General features: G+C 40.4%; 1 protein-coding gene across 1 annotated transcript in view; it reads right to left on the reverse strand.

Annotated features, from left to right (window-relative positions):
• LOC146698212 (eukaryotic translation initiation factor 3 subunit H) overlaps nt 1-17,822 on the reverse strand; it is a 61,300-nt gene that overhangs the window by 34,301 nt on the left and 9,177 nt on the right. The window lies entirely within an intron of this gene.

Raw genomic sequence — 17,822 nt, forward strand, 5'->3', positions numbered from 1 at the left:
GTCTTTCATCAAAAAAAAAAAAAAAAAGTCAATCTGCGCGTGTCTGTTAGGGATGCACCAGTTTAATATTTTACCTGGATATTGGTCCAATCTGGACTCAGAAAGCTTGGTCGGTGATTGATAACAACAAGCAGAGCTATGTGGCAATCCACTGAATTCAGTTCTATGTTAGTGACCTGGTTGCTGGTGGAAAAGCAACTAGCTAAAACTTAATTATATAACACACTTCAAGACAAGAAACCAGTCACAAAGTGTTACAGGGGTATTTAATTTAAATTAATTTTTTTAAGAGCAAATACAAGGTAAAAGTAAACCAGGTAAAACAACACAGAACATACAAACGTTCTGAATACATGAGTTTTAGTGCATTACAAAAGATCAAGTCGGAGGAGACGAAGGGATGAGCAAGTGTCTCCAGTTCACTTTTTGAGACAGAAAGGATGGGAAAGACCTTAGATGTTTGGAGAATGATAAAGTTATTTGCCATCCAGCCACCAGTTGCAGTGAGACAAAATAAAATGGTTAATTTATATGTGCTGAGATATAAAGGAGAGGTACAGTTCAATGTTGTCAGCATACAGATGATTAAAAAAAGGTTTTCAAACTACTACTAATAATATGACATAATGAGATAATAATATACCACAAAAATAACATGAGACTGAACCCAGATCCTTGTGGAATGCCACATGATTTTGGGGTGATAAGAGCTAACATAGCCAAGGAGGAAGCTAAAAGCAAAGTCCATGTAGTTTGGAGTCATTTCACACCTGCTTCGTAAACAGCTTTATTTTGTAAGGGAATAGAGGAAACTAGTGTGACTGTAAATTACAAGAGTACAAAGTAACCTGTTGCCATGTATTATTTTACTAATGAATACCAATTCCCTAACGGTGTTCCTTCCTCTAAAAAAGAAACCAGGAATTAACCTATTAATTTAAGTCTGGTGTCAAAAAATCCTCTGTAGTGGTATTCAATCACAACTGGAAAAAGACAGTTTGATGCATCTCCTGGGTGTGTGTGTGCGCGCACCTGAGAAATTAAATCATGAATGAACCTAAAGTAATAAATGAAGTAATAACCTAATTTTACTCAAAGTTCACCTGAAAAAAGCAAAAATTTTAAATCAACTTTACTGTTGAAGTATGACGCCCGAGTTCTCTCTAGACTGGATTTCATTTTCAAACCACCATTTCCAGCACACTGACCGTGAACACATTTTAATGACACTGCCAACCAGGACAGGTGTAACCTGACAGGCCAATCAGCATTTCCCAACAGCATGGTAATGTGCAGGCTTTCATTTACAAGCAATTCACTCTACAGATGACTTTATTAACAATAAATTAATCATTGTCACCATTAATTTCTGTAGCCAATCATCAACTTCGCCCTGCTATACAGTACAGTAAATATATCGCTGACCTTGGAACACTCTCTTTCCCATTATTTCAGTAAAACTCCACAGTGCACTTGTTCCTACAGCTATACATTAACAACGACTTTCGAAGACATTAAGTCCTCGTCCTCTTCTCTACAGAGGAAAGATGACAAACGCATTCTTTCTATGCATTGTCAAGGTCAGCTGGTGCGGATGTGAGAGAGCAGATAGCTCCGTCGTGGCATTCTGTCCGTCCGTGCATTCATCTGTCGGGAGACGGGAGCAGTGATAAATGTGCAACTTGTCGGGAAGTAAATGGTGGTATCGAGTTGTGGTCTGGTCCGGAGTGTCAGGAGAGGTGCGGGGCTAATTTTCAGCAGCAAGGCTATAATGGGATGTGTGTGCCTATTTGTGAGTGTCTCTGCGTGTTTGTGTGAGTGCACCCACCACGGTCTATGTTCCACCTGGCACAGTGGATTAGGTGCAATTAATCTTAGTTAAGCAAGCCCTGCGGAGAGCTGCCTCCGTTACACGCGCATGTACATACAAACACGCACACTGTGCCACAATCAGGCACACAAACCACCCTCAGTGATGCAGTGATGCACAAAAGGGAGTGCGAGCATACTGAAGCAGCTGCTTTGTGTGCATAACACACTGACGAGCTCACCGTATGCACATTTGACAACGCTGCTTGTCAGGCCTTTGTTTTTACAGTGGGAATGGGGAAGGGGAAATCATGTGTATTCGCATACTTGTTTATCTTCTCAAATGTGACAAAAAGGAAGGAAATTGGGTGCTCACAGTCATACAGGTGTTAGCATCAACAAAGGTAAATGTCATAGCTAGTGGAGGTTTATTTATTAACTGTGGTGGCCGATTTGGTGACATTATGAAGGCAAAGGGGAGTAAGATATCATCTGTGAGGTCACAAAAGCCCACGAGAGTATTAGAATGGGTAATGTTACATGTTGTTTCCTTTGAATGATGAAGCCTAGCAATAGAGCTGATGGGTGCTTCCCATAGAATGCTGAGCAACTACCTTAACAAGCTACAATACTTGCTAACAGCTGACCAAACATAACATACCAACATAAACATTCAGTTTGCAGAAAACCACATTCAACTTGTACACATTTCACATTTGAGTGTTTGTGAGGTCCAAGCAATGAAGGGGATACACAATTCAACACAGGCTTCCACATACCCATTTTTCAGTCATGCACATGCTTCTTCCTTTAAATGAATAATTCTCATGACAAATAAGAAATGCCTTAAATGCAATCAAGATTCATCAAATCATTAATACATATATTTGCACTCGAGCGAACACATTAAATGTAAAAATATTTTAAATACCTATTTTTTGATATTATACTTTAAGCTTCACATAAACAATACGAGGTACCCCTCGCGTTGCTAATGGCTGCAAACAGGTTTTGAAAGTGCACTCAGTCCTGTGTAAGAGAAGCTGGAGTAGCTACACCTGTGACTACATGAACTAAGTATCTGTGCAGAGAGAATTAATTTCTGCACCACCCACATCATTTGTTTCAAACTAAATCCCAAGTGGCTTCACCTGTGTTTTTTTTTTTTAAACAACTAATAATAAAAAATTCACAACTATCAGACTCGCATGAGTAAACGCTTGCCCATCTGTGACTAAAACAGCCCAGCAGAGCTGCAAAGGAAGATGAGAAATTTTGGATATTCAGGTTTCTGGAAGTAAGAGTCTTCATTGGCTTCTGCTTATAAAACGAACGGTGACTCTGGGGGAAAAATGCTGTCTCAATGTGGAAATGTCAACTACGTCTTTGTGTTGTCAGTCACTGCAGATACACAGCAAATTCAAAAGTGTTAGATTTTTTGGTGTTAATAGTCTCCTTGCAAAAGTAGAGTTAATTTTACTCTAAGCAGAGTCACATTCTTTTAATGTAACTCTGAGGTGTAAAATGATAGTAGTTAAAATCGAGTGTTAAAAATGAGTGTTTCTCTGTCAAATCTGGAGGTGTTACAATGGAAACATTAACTCTTGACCTCTTAACTCTGAACTCCTAGAGGGGCTATGACACCAATAGAGTAAATTCACAGACTCCGCCCCCAGCACGGCTCCAATCGAAGCTGAAGTGAAGCCGTTTCAGAACATTTTGCTCTACATATTTGAGTTGTTTGCCATGCTTGGTAAGTCATTTTTTTTTCAAAGATTGTTTCAATTGTTATTATGAGCTTTTACTTCTGTGGCTCTTTGGAGTTGAGACAAAGCTGTGTGAAAGGCATTAGCCGTGTTGCTCGCTGATAGCATAATATTCTGTTTTAGCTAGCTGAAAGGTATTGTTTGCGGGCAAATACCACAGCCTTGAAAAAAGCTTGCATGTGAATTTTCAGTCAAACGTTTGGTCAAATACACCTAAAACAATGTGTAGAATGTGAAATGTTGGTATAATGGTGCTACTTGAAGCCTGAAAACGATCGCCCATAAAATAAAATAAAAAAACGAGCAAACAGCAGTAGCAGACGTCCTGACTGGGTTCCACGGTAGCATTTAGATCCCTCCAGAGTTTTGTGCACACGGTTTAGGTAAAAATTAAAAAGGTTGAGGTTTTACATTTAGTTCAGTATACCTGTTGCCTGTGTCTTTGTCTTTTGGGAAAATACTTTACACAAGTAATGGCTCAAAGAGGATTCCTTTTTTTTTTTTTTACTGTGCTGCAATTGTTTACTGGATTATTTGTGCCATTAATTGGTGTCAACTAATTTTTATTCGGTCTCCGCACAGGATATGCTTGTGAAGATGGAATATGGGGGAGAGCAGAAGTGCGTTGAAGTTCCACAAAGGGATGAATGAAGGACATGCATATTGTATTGAAGAAATAAGTGATGAGAATGCTATTATTTGCATTTACCATGTCAGACCTTTTGATAAACAAAATTCTAATGAAAGTGAGAACATGTATACTGTTACATCTTTCAGAAAATGTTTTGAAATTGTGGTGCACAGTTCAGAATAAATGTTTTTCAAAAACCATTGCATCTTTTTAGTAAATGTTTATTTCCAAAAGAAATTTCTAGAAGTTCAGAACAGTAAAATTCCCGCTTTTTAGAATGAATTAGAAGATAACTCTTACGTAGTTAAACTAAAATACTCTTTGAGAGTTAATATATAAACTCTTAACACCAAGTGTTAAATTATCAACTCCAGACAGATTTGGTGTTTAACACTAAATCAGAGTTAACGTACCAACTCTCCAAAAAGAGTTAAATTAACACTCTCTGGTGTGGACCCATATAGACACTTTAATAGTGTTGAAATCAAATCCGACAGTGTTAATTTGGACATGCTGGATTAGCTGTGTACTTAGTTTACCTCAACTTTTAAACTTAGATTGAGTGACTTTTTAATATTCCTCTACGTTTCTTTTTTGTTGTTGTTGTTTTGTTTGTTTGTTTGTTTGTTTGTTGTAAATCCTGTGGTCAGAGAAGCCGAGCGGAGCGGAATGAATCGTTAGCACATGCACCGTGTTTTCCTTGTGATTTGTCACCCTCACAGCGGCTGTGCACTGTGTGACAGGGAAAAAATAAAAGAGACCTGTTGCTTCTAACATTCTTGTCAAATGATAATTTTACACACAAATATAGCCGAAATGCCAGCGCAGCTGTTGTCTTTATCTTGTGTGCGTGGTGATTTTGCCGCTACGATGCTGCGCTTACAAAATCAGTATCTTTAAAAATTACTGCCTTTAATGCTTTAAACCAAAAAGCAAATGTCCTTCCCGTGTCATGTTCAGCATCCCCACCTCATTTCTCAAATCCTTGTCACACCCCTCTCTCCTGCTTACCTTTCACCCTCCCACTAGTCCCTACAGCACACCTGGATTATCCTGCAGTCTGCAGTAATGCATTCTGACCCCCCTCCACACACACAGATGCACAAAATTTAATGCGGGGCAGAATCGTGAAGAGACAAAGGAGCAGATGAATAAAACAGTGGAACTGATGGCAATGTTGACGGCACCCGGGGGACTCACATTCTTGATTTATAACGCCAGGTGAGCATTCAAACACAGATACAGACCAGGCTCGCTGCTAACAGCCAGTCTTAGATCTACACTACAGTGAGAGAGACACAAAACTCAGGTAGAGGGGATGAAGATGAGGAAAGAGGAAATATTAGTATGGAGACAATGGGAAATGGAATGAGTGATTTCTTTTTCTTTTTTATTAGAGAAAAGGCCAATGTGCCCTTGAAAACTCCTAATACATAACAGTCCACATATTAGCTTTTATGTTTATGTATTTCCTTTAAAGGTGGGCTGCCAAGTGATTTCTAATTAGCCTCACTGAGGGAGAGTAAGGAAAAACGGAGGAAATCAATTTCCCATTTGGGGCAGGTAGACTGATCTATTGAAGGGCTAACTCCAAGGTAGACCTTATCAGAATAGGTGTGGACCATTTTTTACCCAATACACACAGGCTGAATATTATATATATGTAGATACACAAGCAAAGAGCAGAAATCACGACAAAGGCATTTTTAATCCTTGTGACTTCAATTAACCCACATCATCGTGTCTGCCACGAATGACAACGTTTAGAAAACTTACAAACCCTGCAGGAGGAGAAAGCTGATCTAACATGTCCCAATTAGGTGTTTTCTTTTTTTGCATTTTGCTAGATTTTGAGTTCCCATAAAATTGCTAGCATAGTGGTATGTGCTTCAGCACTTACTCATCACTGTGTTTCCTATAAATGTGAGGAGCCAGAGAGGATGCTCTCCTTCTAAAAAGCCCCGTCCGCTCTTACTGGTCTGCTCCCAAGGGCTGAGCAGGCACCACCTACCACATCATCAGTATACGCCTCCAGGGGAAGATGATTCATTAACATTTCCTTGGCATTTTATACGCAAACAGCAAACTATTATAAATAAATAAATGAATAAATAAATAAAAGTACCCACAAAATGATTTTCCCCCATCATTGGTGTATAAACAGCACACAGTATTCACTTTAATTTGATTTCATGGTGTCTTTACAATTCCCCTTAAGACAAAATTTCAATCAGAGAAGCTTCCCTCCAAGGTGTTTATTAAATCAACCCTCATGATGAAGATGAACCATTGCTTAAAAGAAAATTTGCCTATGAAAAACTCTGCAGCTTCCCTGCCCGTCAGTCAAAGCAGAGCAGAAGACGTCGTTACAGTTGCAACAAAAACATTGGAATCACCAGGATTACTCACAAAATGCTAACAATGCCTCCAAAACTGCAGTCAGGGTTCCTACTGCAGAAATGAAATTGGAAGTGTGGGTTGTAGAGGTGTTCCTCATTATAATGAAATTACATACACTCTGGTTGCTGAAAAACTATGTTCCTATCCTACTGTGTAAACAATTCCCAGATCACAACAACTCTCAAAGAACATAGGAAGAGGTTTTCTAGAGGTACAAAGCCAGACACTGCTTCAAAAACATTTCTAAAGACCTTGGTGGTAACCAATCCACAGTAAGAGAACCTTCACAGACAATCCACAGTAAGACACATTGTCTACAACAAAAAGGAAAATCAAGAACACAATGCGCCTTCCTGAAAGAGGTGGAAAGAAGATTTCAAGGATAACAGTGACACACAGAAATCTAATCTCCACAGAGATTAGATTTTCTAATCTCTGTGGAGATTAGATTTCTGACTTCAGAGAGTTGTTTTATAAAGATTGCAGTAAAAGGTTAGAAGCTTAAAAACAGTTACCACATTAAATATTGTGTTTAAAGAAGTTTACAACTCTTTGCAGTCTGTGATCCAAATGTAATGAACCAAATTGTGTTTATAATACAGCGGTCGTTCAAATACCTTGTTTAAGAAGTCAATCACATATGCATGAGGTTACGACACGAGGTCACCTGGACACAGATGGTAATTTAAATGCCTAAAATGCAATTAGTCTTGCCACACCCTAAAAGATACAAAAAAAATAAAATAACCTGAGAGTCTGGGAGAGGATGATCAAGCAGCATTTACACAAACCCACACACAGTCCTGACAACAGGTCTAATTAAGCAAGTAACTCCAAACACCAGCGGGGATGTAACAGAGGTGTGCAGTGAATTTACACCAACACATTTTGGTGCCCTTGTGATTCTTCAAGAACACGCACACCGTATTTAACAGACGACTTTGACTGCAACTGTAAGTGTTGTCTCATTTGAAACTAGGGCTGGGCGATATGACCCAAAATTCATATCTCGATATTTTTTAGCTGGATGGCGATATAAGATATATATCTCGATATTTTTTTAAAGCCATAAGGTAAGAACAAAAAGAGAGTTCTTAGTCAAAGCTGTGTCCCAGATGTCACACAGGCACTTTTATTAACATACAGCATAGATATACATGAAAAAAACTACTCAAAAATAAATTATGAGCATTTATTAAATAATAATGCTCCATAAATAAAAGAAAACTATGTTGTTTTTGTGCATAACAAAGAGCTCACAATTGCGCAGTCAAAATGTAAACTAAAAGACGCTGAGCATAATAACAAAGACAGATTTCAGAGCTGCTCTCTTTCCAAGTTCGTGACTGACAGCCTGGAGTTTGAAATTCACTTCATAACCGTGTCTCTTAACAGGTGCCATTTATGGTCCTTATACACACACAATACGGTAATATTACGTCGAAGCACCTTACGTATCACTCCGCGAAGCTCCTCGGTAGCCGTAATGCTCCGACAATCCATCAAGCCGGTGCAGCTCCGTAGCTTACCAAAGTCGAACAAAAAAAGTTTTTGACAGATTGCTGAGCGCTGTGTTCCACATAAAATCGGTTCGCGGCCATCAAGCACAACCAGAATTCATACATAAGGCGCACTGTCGATTTTTGAGAAAATGAAAGGATTTCAGGCCGTGCATGGCGTTAGCGTGGTTAGCTCGTTAGCGTGGTTAGCTCGTTAACACGTTGACGCCGTCCAGCCCAACGCACGGGGCGATGCGCAGTAACTCGTTAACGGAGATTTGCCGTGTCCATCTTGTCTCCGCCTGCAGGTGAAGCGATGGGGGAGGAGGGGGAGTTGTGTTCAGTGAAGGAGAGGCAAGGCCGAGTAACCTTGCGTAAAGACAAAAGCGGACAAAAGAGAGGCAAACTTGTGGCTCCACAACTATAATTATAAAGTAACATAGACTATATCGATATAAAAGATATTGTCACATCTTATATCTCGTATAAAAATATATCGATATTTTTAAAAAACTCGATATATCGCCCAGCCCTATTTGGAACATTAGATATTTAATATGCAAGTCACAACAAATACTGGCATTTTCAACAGACTCTTTAGAAAAAAAACCTTTACAAGTGCCAGTGAAGAAAATACTTTTGGCTACTCCCTCGCCACGAGGGGTCGCCACAGCAGGTAGCTCCATGTCTCTGATTTGGCAGCGTTTCGCTCTCGATGCAACCTCAAAGGGGATTTGTGCCTGAAGCCAGAACACTTATTAAAATGTCTATGAAGAAGAAGAAGAACAGGGACATTTTGGAAGGACTTTCTCTTTTCTCTTGGATAATTTATGCTGAGCAATTATGCAACATCTTTCTCTTATCATTCCAGCAACAGAAGCTTCCAAAGGTATGGAAAAAGTCGATTATTGCTCCAATTGCAAAGACTACAAAACCTACATCACTGAATGATTTTAGGCCTGTTGCTTTAACATCTCTAGTGATGAAATCCTTGGAAAAGCTCATCAGCATGGAGGTTCTGCTGCAGGTAGAAAAGCTTATTGATCCACTGAAATTTGCATACAGGCCTTGTAGGAGCGTTTACAATGCTGGGGTCACTTTATTAAATTTCCTATATTGCCAACTGGATGGGGCCAAAGTCCATGCTCGGCTCCTGTTTATTGACTTTTCTTCAGCTTTTAATACCATCCAGCCACATCTTTTAGCTGATAAGCTTCTTAACCAGTTTGGTTGGATTTTAGACTTTTTAACTAACAGTTTTCAGTGTGTGAGAGTAAATGGCTGTTTTTCCAATCAGCTGAATTCTTCTACTGGTTCACCACAGGATGTTGTCCCTCTCCCTTACTACACATTTTGAATACTAATGACTGTCGTAGTACACAGGCTAACAGGCATTTCATTAAATATGCGGATGATACACTCATTGTAAGCCTCCTTCATGGTGAAGAGTATTCCCATGGGCCTGTTATGTTTGTTTCTTGGTGTGGTGAGTCATTTTTAAAGATAAACACCTTGAAATCTAAAGACATGGTCACTGAGTTCAGGAAACACAGGATGCACAGTGTACTTTGTTAATGCTACTGATAAAACTTGGGCTGTTTTTTCCTCTCTTTTTTGTGTATGTATGTGTTGTTTTATGTGTGGACATGCTCCAAATCAATTTCCAATAAAGTTACAATTGACCATTGAGTTTTAAATCTGTAGTCTAAGCAGCCAGATTTCCCTTGTAAGGAGGCATTTTTCTTTACCCTGCAGCCCAATCATATTCACTACAATCTAAAGCTATGTGGCTAATTAGTATGCTGAGTAATTCAAACAAAGGCAGCAGGAGTGACATAAACAACAAATAAACTGAAAAGAGGGTGCCAATCAGCAAAAATCAACCTCATTAATGATTACAGGTTGTTTATACATCAAGGGTAGCTTTCAATGTGCCTTTTAATTAAGTGTCTTGTTAAGACTTAAGTAGCAACAACCTGTTATCAGCTGACATGTCAAATGTACAAGTGAAATGCTCCTTGGCTGAGAAGTGGCCATCATGTTTTGTCTAAGGGGGCTAGCCACAAAAACACATCTAATTACCGAATCAGGGAGCTCAAACTGCAAAACAAGCCCCCTTATAACTTGTTTGTTTCACAAGGCTGACAACAGCTCCCATCCTCAGGGCCAATGGGAAACATGACATGAGGCCAGAGGCCTTGCAGCCAATGCAACCTGTGTCAGGCAGAGAGCTAGCAGCTTGGGGCAGCAAGCTAATCAGAAGGCTGTGGGAACGCATTCAATGGGGGAAAGACTCCACAGATAAATACAAGCAACACATAAATGCATTGTGATATGTGTCTATTACCATACAATACACTACCCCAAAAAACAAGACACTGATCACTTTTTTACCCAGTATCAGCCCTGATAGAGAGATTTTTCTCCGAGTGGCAACACCTATGGTTCAGAAGAAGACTGCAGTGCTGCAATGATGTCACAGCATAACCACAAATGAGGTGACCATTAACTATCATCATGAACTTGCATAACATCAATCAACTTCCACTGTTATATCTGCATTTGCTGATGTTAATGCGCCTATGACGGCAGGCACTGTACTGCAAATCAGGAACACAATAATTACTCCAGTTATTCAATTTTCTTGGCGCTGGCATCAATGCAGTTGCTTTTCTAAGAGAAAACCAAAAGCCATTGCTGGCTTAGTACAGTTTGTTCAGAAAGAATTTCTGGGAAATAATTACCCCAACAGGACATTTGTCGGGCGCTTTCATCCTCTCTTTTTAAAATAGCATATTTACTTCTCACCGTCTCTTCTCCCCTTTGGTTTTCTTTCTTTCTCTCCCCCTCTTTCTCTCATTCATTCCCCCTGTCCTATTTATTAAAAAAAAAAAAAAAGACAAAGGATGAACTGAAGCTCTGCCATCACGTAATGTCGCATACTGCTGTTTCTGATGTCATTTAGAAAGAAAAAAAAGAAGAAAAAAAAAATAGCATATTTACTAATCTTCCCATTGTTGTAGCGGGAATGGAAGGAAGACTTGGAGCTACTGGGTGCAGGTGGGGACAAACAGGAGGGAGAGTGGGGGGGAAAGGAAAAGAAAGTTGATGATAAAAGAAGGAATGAAGAATGAAATACTAAAAGGAAGGAAACAATCAATGATTGCAGGAAAGAAGAAAATTGTGGGAAGAAAGGCTATAGGTAGTGCTTACCTGTGGTGAGTCTGGAAAAAAAAGGGAGGGGAAAAGAAGGAGAAGTAGTGGAGAGTGGAAGGAAGGTGACTAATTTTGTTCTACCTTCAGGATACCTCCTCCTGCTGCCGAAGTCTAGCGGCGTGGGTTGAATATCAAACACCGAAAGTGGTACTGAGCAACGGTTTGTTTGATACAGTCCCTTCTTACAAGCCAAAAAAAAAACCCCACTACCCAATTATGCTTTGTAATCCTGTGAAATTCATTAAGCCACAGTTCCCAACAAATATTAACAGTTTGCTGAAGGTTTTAGTGCTTGTGTTCACGAGGGGTCTCCCAGTCGAGATTCCCCCCACCCCAAACCCATTTTTTTTGGCCCGATACTGATCCAAATCTTTTCATTTTGTGTACCTGAGCCTGATCCAATAAATATTTACCCCATGAGAATTAAACATGTATCTGCCACATGGAATTAACAGCTATAGCCTATTAAATTTGACAAAAGCTACTTAATCAAAATACCAAAGGGTTCAAATCTACTGAGCTGATCAGCTTAAACTATTTAACGAGTAAGAAAAAAAAAGGTTAATTAAAAGATTGAAACTCGTGCAATAGATCCAACTTTTTATAACATCAATTGCATGGAGGTGAGGAGGTATTTCTCACCATTTTTTGAAATACTGAAGCAAACCAAATACTGAAGCAGACCAGATCAGAACGCAAAACCAACCCAGCTTCTACGATTTGGCAGCATCATTCTAAACAGTTAAAACAACATTTGGTGCTGTGTGCAAGCTAAGAGAAACTGCTTCCAAATCCCCCTCCCTCCCTCTCGTATATTTATCTAATGGGATAGAGGAGAAATAACTGTTTTGGTGAGCTAAGTGGTTTAGCAAATTTTGCCAATCCAAGGGTCAGAAGAAGTCAATCACCAGTGTGTCCAAATAATTTTTCACACTCCCGTGCTGTAATTTTCACTATCACACGCAGGGAAATACTTACAGTGTAGAGCTCGACTGTTATTAAGGGAAAAAATGGCAACAAGACTACCAAGCAGAGGTGGACAAAACAGAGCATAGGCGAGTAAAAAACAATAAACAAAGAACGGGATTTAGAGCAGCTTTGTTATTGTCCATAGCAATCCAATAAAGCATCTCTTCATCGTCTCAGATATCCAACAGGACTGGCTGCCACATCTATAGACTTAACAGACTAAACAGATTCATATATTCAAACAAATATATACATCACTAATCATACTTTGATTGAAGATGATTAAAAGAAGTGTTTTAATCCAGCAAAACGCAAATGAGTTCCTGGTATTGTGATGTAGTTGTGATTATTCAATAAGATTTCGAAAAGGAGTAGCTGCCCAAAGTTTTTGCTCAATGATTGTTTAAAGTTTTTTTTTTTTAAAATAGAAAAATCTTCGTGAACCTGTATGCAAATAGACAACTTCACGGCAAAATATGCAAAGATGGAAGAAAAAAAAACCCACACACACACACACTGTCAAATGCAGTGAGATCTCAATAAAAACTACAATACGCGAGAGTGCAGAGGTTATACAGAACCATAATGAGAAACATGGCACACTGACACAAAGAGCTGAAAGTTACAGTGTCAACGGAGCTTTATCCACCCGCCATATTGCGCGGCACAGACTGAACAGTGAAGCTGCATGAAGTGCACCTCTCATTACTTCTTCTGTGCAAACACATTGCTGCTACTAAGAGGAGAGGTTATTAACCACTTCCAGCATGAAGGGTAAGTAATGAAGGCAATACCTGTGGGAGATCTTCAGTGTACTGTGATCCAACAATGAATTGGCCTACTGTAAAGCTTTGATTACACTGGTTTGCATCTATGAGTCCGCTGTGGTCCCATTGGGTGTGGGCAATTTAAATTTCGTCATCAGATGGTGAGTGTGAGGGTCCTGCCTGTTTTTTTCCTCCACCCCGTACAGACTTGTCTGTGGAGCATTAGCATTACATATGCTCATATGCACCTCAGGCAGTAGGCTGCAGGCGGACTTCAAAGGAGTATAACAGGAATTAGTACTTGGTCGTCAGGTCTCCAGCCTAATAGGATATAATCAAGGCTTAACTAGTTAACATAGGTGTAATACTGTTAGCTAAACAACTAAAGGTTTCGGATTATATGAATGTAGCCTCTCAATCATGTAGGTCATAGTAGTATTGAGGGCTTGTTGGTTTGTGACAACCCTCACCTCCCATCCAAGATGCTTCTTCAGTTCTAAATCCTGGGAGGTGGTCCTGAAGGTCGTATAAACCAATCTTAATTATGCGAGTCATTACATGACCGAAGGTGTGAAACAAGGCACTGGTGATTATCATCACAGGGGCCATGGTCTGAAATGCTTGTGAGAAATTGCCTTGGAAATTGCCATCAAATGAGCTCTTCAGGTCACATGACTCTAGGTGTGAGTGGGGGCTAAATCGCCTGGGAGGAGCTCTCAAGGCCGCACTGTAGGTGGTATCGCGGGCCACTACGTCTTTTGTACAATGGTCGTTCAAAGTCAATGTAGATGGCCTACTTTACTCCTCTTTCAAAGCGTCAAGTCTTCTCAGTCCAAAATGTGAAAATGAGCATCATCAAAAGAATGTCCTTTCTCCTTTAAGTGCAAATGTACAGCAGTGTCGTCCTGCTGAGCTGCTGCTTTTATGTAACATAGGAGCTAGCTCTCCCGAAGAAAAGCTTGCTACTAGATGAAACATTTTTCACCAAAAAGAAGTCCAGTTGCTTTCATTTCAAGCCCTCAAGAGTATCAAATGATAACATTTACTTGGTTCTTTTACTCTTTTTCTACTACTAATAACTCTTTCAACCTGTTTTTCAATCGGGACAGTATGCTAATATGACACATTCAAAGTGTTTTTCTGTTTTTTGGAATATTTGGTACCCAAAGAGAAATTTTAGCCAGCACTAAGGGGAAAATACCACCTGCCAGTTTCAGTAATTTACTGAAGTAGAATAAACAGTTTTGTTTGCCTGGTCTAAAATATCTAGAAATGCACAGATTCACTGCCTTTATGGTGCGTGATTCGATCCCGCTCACTATCAAGTCAACCCCCAGATGATGAGTTGAGTCCGGTTAGCTGGTGGATTTGCAATACACCAGTGAAAACCCTGTGATAGTCGCTCTGTACTAAAATACCTCTGCTTTGTAATATTGCTGATATCACAACAAAAGAGTCGGACCAATGCACATCATTAACATGCTATTTGAGTGCCTCTACTGCACAAAATGCCAAGAGAATAAGTGCCCGCAGTTCCACACATTTCTCTCAATACATTTTGTCAATGATGCAAGGAAAGCGTGTGTGCAAGGACACTGGAAGATAGGAGGGCTGGGGTTCAGTCAAGGTCATTTCTTTTTTCTTTTCCCATTTTTTCCTCTCTCTCTTTTTTTTTTTTAATCTGAGGCCGATTCTGCTGTGCGTGCTCAATTACTCTTTATCTCATTCCTCACTCATTTTGGTCACATTTGCTGCCACTGACTGTCCTGTAACTACAGCTCTATACTGGCACCTGTTGATGAAAGCATAGCATAGCATATACATGCGCACACACAGACACACGGGAAGGGAGGGGAAAAAAAAAAAAAAGAGTCACGTAGCTGCCAATCCTGCCCATTGTTCATTTCGAGATAGATTCGAGGAGTAATTCTAATCTGAGGGGCCTCCAGCAGGCAATGAGTCAGTGTAAGATGATTTAGGTGTACACAGACACACACACAGATCACAAAAACACAAGGCACACACACCAATCTATCCACATATGCAGACCTTGGAAGCAAAATGTATTGAGGGTGGCTGATTTGAGGTGAAGAGAGTACACGCTTGTCAGCTCAGTCTGTGAAGGCCCAAATCTCCAGCTTTATCTCAGAGAGTATTGGTTAACTGATATGTATCAGAGTCTCATTATAATGGTCAGAGATAAGGCTGCATTGAAATAAAAGGTATAGGTCTGAAGCAAACACTGTAAAAGTCATCAAAAATTGATAAAAATGTTCAGATTTTGGACAGCGTTACCCATGTGCCTCTAGAGGACATGAGTCTACAGTATAACAGTGTGCGTCTGAATGAGTGTGTGTTGCTTCTGTCCACTTACAGAAAAAGAAAAAAAGAGCAAGGTACAGATTAATGGAGCACTGATTGAAAGTAGCGATGGAGCAATGTGATACTCATATCGCATATCGGTCTGACACAGACTCAAATGGCTGTATCGTGCATCTGTGACAGCTGGCTGATGCACGAGGCCAATCCATTCAGTTAATTTCCTTTATTCCATAGCTGTGTTCACACATACACTGCAGCTCTGAAATGTTCTTGACATTAGCTTGCAGAGCTATATGTGGAAAAAAAACTGCTCAATCTGGGCAACTACAACCACATCATAAGAAAATTTCCAAGCCTCTTTCTCAGTGAAGAATGCAGCTTATTAAGATCACTATCCGATTGGTTCATACACAAAGCATCACCAACTCAAGTGTGAGCAACTACCTCTGAGTCATTATCCAAGCTACTGCTCTGCAGCAAAGTTACTTTATTTGCAGAAACATTCAGCGTGGTTAAAAATCTTTGATACAGGCAGATGGCCTGGGTATCAGTTAGTAGCGCTGCCTATTGTTTGTCTGTACAATAGCAGCAGACGTTACATTGACAGAATTCGTTTTTTAATTCAATACGCATTTGTGACCTGATATGACTCAGATACTCTGTTATAACACAGTAGTACCACATAAATGTCTCCAGGAGTAAGTTACAATGTCTGATTCATTCTTCAACAAAACTCTGTTGTTCTGCTGCTTCTACAGTTGGTCGAGGTCACCCGCCCCAGCATCAGCACAGATGAAACACTAACAATTGCTACAGGGGCGACGAGACAGAGAGAAAAGGGTGGCCTGACTGGTCGCGCGTGTGTGTAGACGTTTCAAGCTTGAGTGTGAGACCAAAATGATCAAATGTACAGGCATTAAATCCGCTTTTCAATTTTATTTCTAAATGTGTAGTAGCATAAGTGCGTAGCATAAACTTTCTGTCAGCTTGGAGAGCGGAGATGGGAGCGCTGTGTAGCTACAGAATTGTCTGCTTTATGATGTGCTGTTGCCGTTTAAGAGGTCGAAAGCACGGAGAACATGAATGAATCCCATTTCCATTTCCGTTTTTGAATTTTGTTCCATACTGACAGAAAACCTGAAGCCTGTCACCTTTTACAGCTGGATCAAAATCCCCACTGAGCAGAGTTCTATTGTAGCTCTGTAAATTTCCCAGAGTTCACGGCAAGACGCTACTCGCTGAAGCCCTTGTTAAGTTAAAGGGAATGACAGATGGAAAATCCAGCGCTTCCAGTGTTTATAACACAACAAGCCATCACCGACACACACACACACCGACACACAGAGAGAGAGAGAGAGTGAGCTGCTCCTGACACTAACAACCTTAAGCAACCATTGGCGCTTGCATATGCCGCTGAATTTTTGACTATTGCTCGTTAGCAGCTGAAGCCTCACAGACCAGGATTTCTCCCTTTCCTCTGTTCTCGGGACCACCTCACATTCCTCCCACCCCTCAGTCTGATGCAGTGGGGTTTTTTTGTGCTAACAAGGAGAGAGTAACAATAAGGTGTGATAGGGGAAGGGCAGAAGTCAGAGGGCATGACACTCTTTGATAACAATGCTGACAGAAAGCAGCAGGGGAAAGGAAAACATGTGCGGATAAAGACCAAATCAAAACCCGTGCACGTTCGCACCGCCCACCTGTAACGCCAGAAGCTAGAGCACTCCATCCTTGGACTGCGCATCAACCCTTGGCACTGACAGGGTAGGACACCCAGCACCTAGTTAGCTTAGTTAGAAGTCAGCATTGACCTTAACATGACGCCGGAGGATATCTTACTCAAACTTTCAAGAAAACAGACATTCAGTTCGTTCTTGATACAAGTTTACTGTGACATCATCTCAGAAAATCAGTTACAAGAAGCCAAAAAACAAAAAATATAAATATGAATAATAATTATAATTATAATAACAACCTTGAATTTACTTTATTTAGTCAAATTTAGTGCCCTCTTTTCATTTCAGCACACAGTGATTCCATTGTGAACTTATTGGCATGTTAGATTCACTCATAATTTGTACCCTCTGCTGTCACTTCAGTCTGCGGCTGTCACCGTGTGCGTGTGAAGGGGCGGAACAAGGCAGCAAGCGCGGCAACAGAAGAGAGACGAGGAGAAAAAGACGAGAGCGTTACTTGAGTTGATGACAGCCTGTTAGCATGCAAACAAAGGCGTCCCAGCAAGCGGTAATTCTTCTAAAACCAAACACGGCATGCACCAACTGACTCCACATCACGGGCAAAGCCGGTCCTAGAACGGCGGCAACGCTGCAGATGAGTTAAAGCTAAATCAGCCAGCAACACAGGACCTGTGTCACCCCTTCAGCTCTGAGGGAGATGAGCACCCCCAGGTGTCTGGTCACAATCTCTTCCCCCGACCCCACCT

The sequence above is a fragment of the Copadichromis virginalis genome, linkage group LG11 (genome assembly GCF_057382275.1).
Source record: "Copadichromis virginalis isolate Kocher_CV1m ecotype Utaka linkage group LG11, C_Virginalis_male_GT1.1, whole genome shotgun sequence".
Classification (NCBI taxonomy): domain Eukaryota; kingdom Metazoa; phylum Chordata; class Actinopteri; order Cichliformes; family Cichlidae; genus Copadichromis; species Copadichromis virginalis.